The sequence below is a fragment of the Leptonychotes weddellii genome, chromosome 4 (assembly GCF_054177405.1).
Source record: "Leptonychotes weddellii isolate Sample4059 chromosome 4, ASM5417740v2, whole genome shotgun sequence".
Lineage (NCBI taxonomy): Eukaryota > Metazoa > Chordata > Mammalia > Carnivora > Phocidae > Leptonychotes > Leptonychotes weddellii.
In genome coordinates, this window is record NC_138372.1 from 143,485,627 (window position 1) to 143,497,891 (window position 12,265).

General features: G+C 34.9%; 1 protein-coding gene across 3 annotated transcripts in view; it reads right to left on the reverse strand.

The window, feature by feature from the left end:
- Positions 1-12,265, reverse strand: part of ANGPT1 (angiopoietin 1) — a 244,865-nt gene that overhangs the window by 71,395 nt on the left and 161,205 nt on the right. The gene's annotated exons all lie outside the window — the stretch shown is intronic.

Below are 12,265 nucleotides of genomic sequence, written 5' to 3' on the forward strand. Positions count from 1 at the left end.
TGTGTAAGACTGTTGAATCACAGACATGTACCTCTGAAACAAATAATACATTATATGTTAAAAAAAAGAAGAAGATAGTAGGAAGGGTAAAATGAAGGGGGGGCATCAGAGGGGGAGACAAACCATGAGAGACTATGGACTCTGAGAAACAAACTGAGGGTTCTAGAGGGGAGGGGGCTGGGGGATGGGTTAGCCTGGTGATGGGTATTAAAGAGGGCATGTATTGAATGGAGCACTGGGTGTTATACGCAAACAATGAATCATGGAACGCTACACCAAAAACTAATGATGTAATGTATGGTGATTAACATAACATAATAAAATTTTTTTAAAATATATACACATATAACATTCTAATATACATGTTGTTTATATAAATATTTAATACACATTAATTATAGGAGTTACATATATAACATATCAAATAAAGAATTATTAGACCATTTGTTGTCAGAGCAATATTTATTTCCTAAATATAATTTATTTCCTGGGGTACATCTCATATCCAAGGTAGCTGACTTGGACCCAAAGAATTTTAGTCTGTAGAAGTTATAGTATAACTTTCATTAAGGAAATAGGTCCAAGAAGAAGCTGATAGAATAGTCCAGGAAAAATACAAACAAAATATAGAAACTATTTTTTTAATTTATGTTGCATTCATTTGGGATTCTCAAAACATTAACAGTGATTAAATTTCACAATAGTTCTGTGGGGTCAGTTAATAGTATATTGATGCAGAACCCACAGGACCAGAAAGTAAGCTATGCAAAATCTCAGTGAATTAGATTTCTTGGGATTTCTGATGGTTGGTCCTGTATCATAACCACAGCTTACTTTGTCTCTCAACCTAAGTTTCAGAATGAGGCCTAAAAGCACCACCAGTTCCCAAATCACTGCACAGATGGTTCTGCACAGGAAGACCACAGACTGGTGGTGTGGTCTTACACAAAGACATGGGATTTCGCTCAGGGTGATGTAATCTTCAACTGAGAACCTTCCTTCTCTCAGAACTCTTCAGAAGATACTCCCTCTGCATATTGCACATTAAAAATGACAGGGAATGCAGAAGCACTCTTGGATCCTAGCAACTGACTGTAAATAAAAAGTATTTGTATTTTATAGGGTGTATAATATACTAAGATTCCTCAGAGGAAAGCCTGATTCAGTTTCCTCAGTTCCATTTTCAGAAGGTTCAACCAGTCCTTAGTTTACAAGGTGTTATTCAAATGTAACATACCAGACTGGGCACTTAATTTACCTTGGAGAAATATAGCACTGAATCACTCCTATAAGTTTGCAAAAAGGGGACTCCCGGGAATTTTTTAAATTTAATACTTAAATCATAAAATAGAGCATGTTAGAAGAGCCAAATTTTCCTACTTGATGTACTAGGGGACGAGCTAGAATATCTGATTGTTCTTTACACAGATTAAGAAGTGTGGAGAGAATTGCTCATGAGCATTCTGGATCTTTGCCAACCAACCTGTCTCAAGAAAATGTGGCTCAGAATATGGCAGGAAAGTTGCCTGTTGAACCACGCCTGAAAAACACTGGGATGCTTCTATTCATGTTACCTTACTAATTTACAACACCTTGGGTAGCATGTCTAGATTCACATATGAAAATTTCCACTGAGACCTGTCAGGGGCACCTCTGTGACTTGTGCAAGATAAGAGAAGCCACACCTCTATTTTGGGTTGCTCTCATTCCATGGGACACCAGTAGTGAAAGAAGCCCTACCCTGATTGTTAAGCAAACTCAATTTGGATAGAACCTGGGTATAGTGATTAGGGAAATTTGTGATGGCCATCTGTATTTTGAAGACATCTTTTGGAAATGAAAACCTTAGGCAAGGAAGTCAGGTAAGATAAAAGAAACATCTGTAAAGAGTAGTTACGATTCACAGTCTTTTAGTGTTCTCTTCTGTGTCAATAATTTGCTGCTGAAGTTAGAGGTTAAAAAATAAACTAAATAAAACAAACAAACAAAAAACCCTTCTCTATTGGTTAAAAAGTTTATCCAACCACTGGTTAAGTGATTAGTGCACCTGCTATGGAGTCAAAGCACGTTGTCTCTGTGTCTCGTAATCTTTGGCCTTCAGATCTGAGAATTAACCACAACTGATGCCTTAGCTCATTCTCAGTTTACTTTTTAATTTTTTGTTTTCCTCCTAAGGATCAGATGCAAGATGCCCATAATGTAAAGTCAGTTAACTTACAAAAAAATTGTCTTTTAAAGTCGCAAGAGTTACAGTATACTACCAAGAAACCTTAGAATTAGCTGTTAAAATGATAAAAATAATGTAAAGATCAAAATTTGGATGATACAGTCATATAATACTGAATAAAAATCTGAATTACCATTTTGTTCCTACAAAAAGATGAGCATTGGCCTTTCAGTTTTCCTAATCAGTAGGTAACATTCTGGCTTAGAAAATATCATGCTATAGCTATAACTTGTATTTATTACTTGCTAAGTGCCAATAGTGTTCTCAGTACTATGTAAAATAGAAAATGATACCATTCCTACTCTAAGGATTTATTTTTAGAGAGAATACCTCAAATAAAACAATAGCAGCTGTAACAAACTTTTGTTTCAGATACAGTGCTGTTTAAAAATTTTTTTTTAAATCAATGTTTCTCCACTTCTTTTGATACACTCCCTATCCAAGAGAGTATATACTTAAAGATGGCTACTACCTGAGATGTCAATAAAGGAATTTTGCTTGTTTGTTTGTTTTGGTTTTCAGGATAATTTGGAAAGAGCTGAGAATTTAAAGTTGATCAAAGTATTCCCTGATGTCAAAGAAAACAACTTGGCACTGGCTTATGGAAGAAAAGGCCTGCATTTCCTGAGTAAAAGGAATATGCACTTAACATGATGAAAAGAACATTAATTTTCATAGTTCACTGAACAACCTTTAATGCACGTGACTACCACGTATCAAAAGAAATCCAGATAGCCTGTCATCTTAAAATAGACATTTATGCAAAGTAAAGAAGGGACTGCCCACAGAAGTAAGAACCATGCTCTGCATCACAGACACCTCACAGGGTTTGGAATAAAATATATTCAAGAAAAAATAATATGCACAAAAACTATCGGCAAAATGGAAACATATCACACCGTTTCCCAAATGGCAAGTCTTGCCAGTTAACTATCTCTTCCAGTCATTTTCTCATCTCATTTCTTCACTTGGAGTTCCTTTAATAACTTTTATATTATAGTAATTATCTATTAAATTTATTAGGTATATCCGTTATATTAATCATAACTTTTTAGACTTTTTTGGGCAGGACTGATCTCTTCTCGGCCCTTCCATTTTCTTCAACACTGCTCATCCCTTACTTCGATCTTCTCTTCATATTTGGTTTAAAAAAAAAACAAAACAAAAACTATTCTCTTTCCTTAGATACTTCTCATCCATTGGTTATTATCTACTTGGGAAGTCAGCCCTTCTCATTACTCCAAACTGGTTTGAATCCAAAACTTTCTTGCCAGAAAAAATTCACATGCTATCTCTATTAATCACATTGTTGTAATATACCATTATAATTGTGTAGTCCTTTAAAGCCCTTATCTCCTTTCTTTCTTAAAGCAATATAGAGATACAGACTGGGTAGATATCACAAGCCCCAGTTAATAAGAATCTAAGTATCTTGTCCAAAAATCATGCACTAATTGTGTCAGAACCAAGATAAAAAGTCATGTCTTCTAACTTGTCAGACTAGAAATGTGCCCATGACATCCCAGTGCTATGAAAACTAGCATGAGAGTCTCTCTTTGATTTAATATCTTCTACTTATTTCTTCTACCCATTTATATATTGTTAGGAAGCAAGGAATCACTTTAACATCTCCTTAGTAATTGTCATTCTCCATCTGGTTATTCTGGGAGCTTGTCTTTCACAATATTTTAGCCTATTGACCTTTTACATTATAAAAACAGTTTCTTTGTCAAGCCAGTTTTTTTTTTTATCTGAATTAAGATTTTCTTAAGCACCACTCTGCCTTAACCCCTCTGTCATTAAATGTAATTTTATCCCATTTTTTCCTGGAGTCTTTTATTGGTTCTCTTCCATTTTCCCTATCCAGATCAGTTGGGAGAGGCTACCTCAGCTAGATACAGAGAACTACAAGTAAAGGTTGATCTGAAGGATAACATTACAGCTCCAGCATCCTAAAATTAGATAGGCAACATAGTTATATTTTCCCTGATGTTGTCCTGCAGCAATAAGTTTAGCTTAGACTTAAATGCATAATCCAAAATGTGGATGCCGATTCCAAACTCCAGTGCACTGTTTTCTAGAGTGCATTCTGTATATTTTTATCAGGTGTATGAGTCCCACTCTCAAGTCTTTGGGAAGTTTAGATTAAAGAAACAGTTTTTATCATGATGCATCTTTTAGGATTCGTGTACCATGGAACAACAATTTACGAAACTGTGTACCTCAATCTATACAAATGGAGTTAGAAATCTGAAGACAGTATTTCTCACAGGATTCTGAATACTTCCTGTTTCCCATCTTTCTGGAAGCACTCTGAGAAGAGACATGCATAAAATTTTGGCACTTAACTTCTAGTTTGAAGCAGAGGTGCACTTTAATGAAGAATAAAATAAACAAAATAATCTAGGCCTTGAACTTCAGTAAAAGGTTCTAATTGAGTATATACAAAACCTTATTTGAAGTTTTTGGTTGACTTCTTTCCATTTTCACAGTCTGCCTCCTCAAACATATCTTATTGGAAATATTTCAGATCATTGAACACATCTTGAAACTTTCACAGAAAAAGCTTCCCCTTTCAAATTGTTTCCCACAATAGAGTTCTTAACATAGCAGCCAATGAATTCACAGTGGTGACAGTTTCCTAAGCAATATGTGTGTAAAGATGGCCCTTAAACAAGAGGAAGATGTTGAAAATATAGAAACCTTCTCAATTTTATCTGTCTGAAACTGCTTACAGATGTTTCCATTTTTTAATTATTTTTAATATGTAAGGTGTCAACATGTGTTGCAAATATGGGTTTTAAAATTGATTTTTTTCCCCCTTCAAACAAAGGTATAGTAACTTCAGGTTACATTTATACTTTAAATTTCTAACTTGAACATAGCAAATTTAAAATTTATAGCTAAATATTTTTGTAATTTAAATGTGGAGCAGAAGCATAGATTACTACAAGTAAACATTGGCAAATACTTTTTTAAATAGTTTGGGTAAATAAGAATAAACTAAATATGTTATGGGAGCCAGAAAGCAAGAAAAAAACAAACAGATACACTTCAAAATATAAAAACCTAGTACTTCTATAAAAAGTTGCACAATAAATGACAAACTACAGAAACATATCTGCAGCATATATGACAAAGTTTTAATGTCCACTGAAGAGCACATATGAGTTAATAAAACAAAGATAAACAATGTAATAGAAAGATGAGAAACACACATGAATAGGCTAGTCACAGAAGAAGAAATGCAAATGGTCAATAAAATGAAAAGATGTACAACCTAACTTTTCAAGTAGACAACATTAATAAAATGGTTAGCAAGGTTTGGGGAAATTAGAAAGCCATATACACTTGGGGAGAAATATAAAATTCGGAGATAATTTGTCAATATGTATGAAAACTTAAATAATCACATAAAAATTCTAATAAATTGTAAATTATAGTCTACCTATACCTAGGAATGAGTGATATGTGTATATAATTACATGTTTAAAATATCCATGATAAATTTTTATGAATTAGAAATAAACCCAACATGTAAAGAATAGTTATAATCTATACACATATGCATTCATTATATATAAATGTATTTATACATGTGTGTGATTGGATATTAGTGTGTGTCTGTGTAAACACAACAAATATTCACACTCAACACAGATGTATGCCTTAGTATATTCACAGAAAAAGTCTGGAAGAATAAGCACTAAACTTAATCTGTTAATGATGATTCTCTGCAGGGGGTGGTGGTGGTGGAGGAGTATGGAATTAAGAAGACTTTGTCCTTCAACTGTATGCACTTCTACATAATTTAATGTTTAGATCAAGTTTGCGTTACTTTTTTATTAATCAGAGAGATGAGTTAGATAGTCATGAGTCTAGAATGGTTTGGGAAGATGTTATCTAGAAATTTAAAGATTGGGCTGAATTAGTGAAATTCAAAATGTGAACTGATAACCTTGGGAGCCATGCAGGGCGCTTTTGGGGATGCAGAATAGCAGTGTAAACACCATCTCTATTGTATTTATGTTAAGAACAATTAATACATTTACAATATTTCATGTAAACTATGTGGTTTGTGTTTTCCATTAAAAAATATTTTTTAGTTGTGTGTTTGTGTGTAGGGAGATATAAATGACATTTGTTGCGATAGAGCTCCTGGGACATTTGCCAGTTCATCATTCATTCAATGTTCAAAAAGCACTTAATACTATATATACAATGTGTAGAGAATTGTGCCTGGGAGCATGAAGACAAAGATAAATAAAACACAGTCTCTGTGTTCCAGAAGGTCACAGCCCAATAGTAGAGAAATAGATAAAATAGATACACACACACGAGCACACACACACACATATTACAATGTGATGGGATAAGTAAAATAATGGGGGAAAACAATGTAGAGTGTTATCATATAAGTTGTAATGACCAAATCTATTGGGCAGAGTCAGAGAAAGATTCTTAGGTTAACATCTACACAGAGTTTTGAAGGGTGAACGGGAGTTTCTCAGTTGAATAAAGAACTACAGAACATTTCAGACGAGTCAAACGTCAAAAATGTCTGAAATAACATCAAGTCTTCAGTGAACAGTAAACAACAGTAAGCAACTTCAGTAAACAACTAGCATGATTAAACACTTGTTACGTGTGTCAGGCACTGTTCTCAGAGCTTTACATGCATTAATCCAATTAATCCTCACATAAACTCCATGCACTTCTATTATCATCACCCCAGTGTTAGAAATTAGGAAACCAAAGTACAGTGAGTTTAAGTAACTTGTCCAAAGTCACACAAATAATACATGGCAGAGCTGGTTATAGCAGGATAAAGGAAAAGTAAACCCTAGGCAATCTGGCTTCAGAGCTCATGTTCTTAGCTATCAGACCATATTTTCTAAAATATAAGACTTGTATAAGTAGAGCTACCAAATTAGGATTATAATGATCACCGACTGTGTTCAACGCTAAAAAACTTGAACTTTCTCCAGTTAGTTACAGAGAACCAAGAGGGGATTAGGCAGATGTTCTTCAGAGATTGAAAAGTTCGGCTGAATTAGTGTTGGAGACCTAAACAAAAGTGAAAAATAATCTGACTTGCATTTTAGAAAGAAGACTTTGGCAGAGCTCTGGATGATCAGTTTGAAAGACATGGGGCTTAAAGCACAGAGGTCACTGCAATGGCTGAGAAGAATTAATGGGAGTTTGACCTAAGACATAGTCAGTGGAAATAAAATGAACGGGACAGATTGAGAAAAATATTTAGGAGATGGAACTGACAGCCTCAACAGTCACTGTGAGTTGTGAGGAATCAGGGAAAGGAAAAAATTAAGATTACCCTTGGATTTTCAGTTTGATTCAGAATTCTCTTCCACTCTAAAACCCTAGATTAATGAAACTGAAATTTAAAACTGCTATATGCCATTAAATTCATTTTTAAAAAACATGAGAAGAAGAAAAATGTTCTATTCAATCAGTCTGTAGGTATTCCATTTTCAAGGTATAGAATAGAGTAATATAAATTTAAAAACTTTTTATTGATCCCTACTATACACAACTAACATAATTCAGCCTAATCTAATGCTAGCAGTTAGCAGGATTTTACCTTAGTATTTTGTAAAGATCGTATCAAATGGAAAAGAACTTTAATTTAAAGACTGTGACTTAACTTTTCATTTCTTTAGGCAACTTAAGTATTAAAAATCAATATTTTAAGAAGCCATTACAGTAATTTGTAAGATATAATTTAGTATCTTGAAATTACACATATTTCAATCAATTAAAATTAATTAACTTAATAACTTCCCATAAACTCCAGCTAAAAGATAGATGAGGCTTGTCAAATAAGTTCAGTGAATTCCCAAGGTAAAATAAATAGTTTATATTTCCTACTCCAGTATTAGCAGGAATAAATAATGATCTATATAGGAATAGGCCAAAAACAACTGGCTGACTCCTTTCTTTAAACTTCTATTTGTTTGTGTAAAGAGGATAACTTGACAGCCACATCAATTAATCTTGAGGATGCATCATGCTGGAAAAATATTTTTATAATAATTAAGATAGAGAATCATTATGGACTTGAGCCCTAATTTTGCCATAAACTAGCTGTTTGGTCATGGACAAGTAAACTTGACCTTTGTGAACTTCACTTTCTTTATACATAAAATAGAAATAATAATAGATACTTTGCAGAATTAGTTGGAGGATTAGCAGTAATGTATGCAAAGCACCTGGCATAGATGTTCACCTGATATTAGGTAGGCAGGTAGCAGACAGTTTTGATAAAACTATGTTGAAGTGGCCATCACATGGGTAGTTTCACTTCACTCCGAATGGTACTGAAAATTTGCCTAATCTTCACTCTACATGTTCAACACAAGTATCAGGAAAGCCCAAGTGCTCCATCTTTGTATATGCAAGATGCTCACTTCCCTTCCTGTATACCCTGGTGAGGCAGAAGAATTTCTTCTGGAATATTTTTTTACCCGGCTGTGCTCCCACCTTGGGAAAAGTTGGGGTTAAGTCAGAGATGGGTGAACCTGATCAGTTCACCAAATTTTAGGTGAAAAGATGCAGCTCAAGGGATTTGCATTATGACATCTTTCCCTGTCCCTGTCCTTTTTTCTATTGTCTTGAACTGACCTGGCAGGAAACATACTCAAAGAATCTAATAAAAGTTGACAATTACATGTTCCACTTTGTGATCCAACCCCCTATGTGCAATGTAAATATTAATGCTTCCCATTTCTTGGGATCTTGGTTGATAATTTCAATTACATGGGCCAATTACTGATCTTGTATTTGCAAATGCTGTTTCCCTGAGGTAAGAAACAAAACCATTTTGACATTAGGATGGCATTCAACAAAAGAAAAAAAAAAAAAACATTTCCTAAAGAAAGCAAACTGGAAGCTTCTTGGGAGTCACCCCCCACTAGATTGTTAGGAAAACAAACAGTAGAGCAAATGTTGCTAATCCTATTCTTGCTTTGTGCCTTTGGCCATTTAAGGGATAAAGAAGTGAATCTAATGAGGCCAAAAATCCTTTTTCAACCCTACAAGTGATGCATTTAATTTGTCAGGATGTAAATCAGCAGGACCTCTCAGCATGATTGTGTAGTATAATCCTGTCCATAAAATATTCCTTCTTGTTCTGCCAAAGAAGTGGTGGACCCTCCTAAGGGCCAGCTCACCAACTTGGCAGCTGAGTCCCCATCATACTCAAAACTGGTAAGTCACACACCCAGACACAACCCCTGACATTCCATGGGGAGGAAGCAAAGCTTAATTTAGATAATCCCCCTTGCAAAGTGTATTAGCTGATCCAAACCAGACCTGGCCAACTAAAGGCATGTTGTTCCTACATTTCAGAGATGCCTAAATGTAGAAATAGCTTCTTGCTACATTTGGAGGATTAAGATTCGTTTAAGGAATAGGTAGGGATAATCAATAAACTTCTTTAAAAATATATATAAACAGTTTCATGCTTGACTTTGACCTTCTGTCCACTTAAATGGTATTGGGTGGTGGTGGGGGGAGTATTTCTTTGTGGCTCTAGAAAGCGCTTGGCAGAGTTCCTGAATTCCATTTCATATATGGAAATAAACAATAACAATAAAGAGAATAGGGAAAGTATGCTGTACATCACAGAAGGATATTCTTGGTTTTTTATAAAGTAAAACACTTTTTTCTAAGTGGTTCACAGAAGAATATGCCTAGTTTAAGAATAAACGTTCCACCAACACTCCTTTAAACACATTGGACCCTTCTACAGGAGGACACAGATAACTACAGAGACACAGCAATGTCAGGAGATACAGCACGTTGATAGAAAAATATCCCCAGGAACCACAGGTGAAGTAATGCTACACTTGAGCATCAAAAAAGAAAGGAGTGCAAAGGAAGAGTAAAAGATGCATGTAAGTTTTTGTCAGCATGAGCACAGAGATAAATTTCAAGTTGAAACCTAAATCCCTGAAGTCATTGTGAAATACCTACATTTCTGGCAAAAGGAATTGTTAGAACTCTGAAAAAATTATCACTAGCAATAAGCGTTGTGACTTGTATATATAAAGACCTGAATTTTCCTTAAAAATTAGAACTTAATAAAGGAAAAAAAAATCATCAGCAGAAGGCATGTATGTGCTGGGATCAGGAACGAGACACCTCCACTTGACCTGCAGCAGACAGAGCTCTTTTGAGGGCGTGAACCTTCACTCAGCTTTACCGATGGAACAGAGAGAGCAACTTTTAAGCAATTTCCCTTAAACAAACAAACAATGTCATGGTGAGAATTCCATAGTAGGAAATGATACTAGGTTCCATATCAAGAATTACGATGGAAAACAAAAAACCCAAAATGATTGGGAAATAAGGTAGAAGGGATATATTTTTTTAAAGAGAAGAAAGAAAACAAAAGAAGGAATGAATATGAGAAGGAAGGAGGGAAAGAGAAGGAGAGACAGAGACACGGGGTGGGAGGGGGAGAGAGAGAGAGAGAGAAAGAGTTCGAGAGCTGAGTACAAGTGACGCTTAAGGACAGCATTTGTTTTTGTAGTTAAGAGTGAGACCTTTCAGTCCTCCCAGGTTTTTTTATGGTATCCTGACAGCTCAAGTGTCAGATGCAGACCTAGAGATAACACACATATCAGCAGGGGAAGAACTGAAGAATGTAGATTCATGCTGACAACTTTTTAAAAGATAAATCATATATGGTAACATACTTAGTGAGAGATTGAAACCACCCTAGGTTACACCTTAAAATGAAATACTATGCAGTTATTAAGAATGATATTAGAGGGATATTTATTCATGAGAAATGATATCTATTTCCAAAGGAGGCAGGCTGCAAAACAGCTTGGATAGGATGACACAGCTTTCCATAAAAAATATATTTATATATAATATACAGGGACACATGCAGTTTTCTCAATGTGACAGGACTGTGATTTTTAATTTTGTGTACTTTCTCCTTTTTCTCCAATAATGTGTTATTTATGTAATTATAAAAACAAATAACCTAAAAAATAAGGTAAAGTTGACAATATTTTACTTATTTATTCCTAGACAAAGTTTTCACAATAGCATCTTGAAATATGTAACCATAAAGATGTTCACTGTTAGCAACAACGTTAAAGCATGGTGGGACTCTAAAACCAAGGGATGGTTGACATAAAGTATACCTGCTCCATGTATGTCTGGTTACTGTGAAACAGCAGTGGGATAAATGGTACTTTTCAGCAGGATTTTCAATTCCAAAACATTTCATTATGCAACTAGTTCAGGGTCAAGTCCTGTCAAGTTTATTTATAGTTATACAGTTTACCCTATGACACAGTACAAAGATAAATAAATGTAAAACTTAGAAATACAAGTCATAGAGCATGCATGACCCCTTTCAGACTCTAAATCAACAGCCAGGTTTATCTTCTTCATGGAAAAGCTTCATTATAATTGCTGTCATTAAGGGCCACTTTTAGCGTAAAGTTGGGGAATCCTTTTAGGTTGCAGATAGTAGTATTGAGAGACCATGTGCTACAGTGCGAAGAGCAGGACTAGGAAGAAAGAAGCCTGGATTACATTCCCAGTTGTACCACTAGCAAGTTGTGTGACCTTGGAAAATCACGCACTTCTACTGAGTCTGTTCCCTCATGTATAAAGTAAGAGTACTAGCAGTCCTCTTGGTGCCTTCCTGGTTTGAAATATGGTGGGAATTCTAGTTCCAATGACATAAGGTATTTAACTAGTTTCTAGCAACACAATGGTCTTTAAATCAATATAATGCATAAGAACTGAAACCTCTTCAAGCCATCCCAATGGCCAGGGGTCAGTTAATAAGCAATACATTTATTTGTCCTACAGAGGTCAGTGCTTTGACTGAATTGGCCATCATGAATGTCAATGACTTCAAAATAACATAGTCTATACGTCATCTCAAGATATGTAAGTCCCATTTCACTTACCTGAGATGATTCATAGTTTATAAAACACATCTATAAAACTAAGCAAAGAAATTTATTATATCCAGAGTAAATGGCTTTA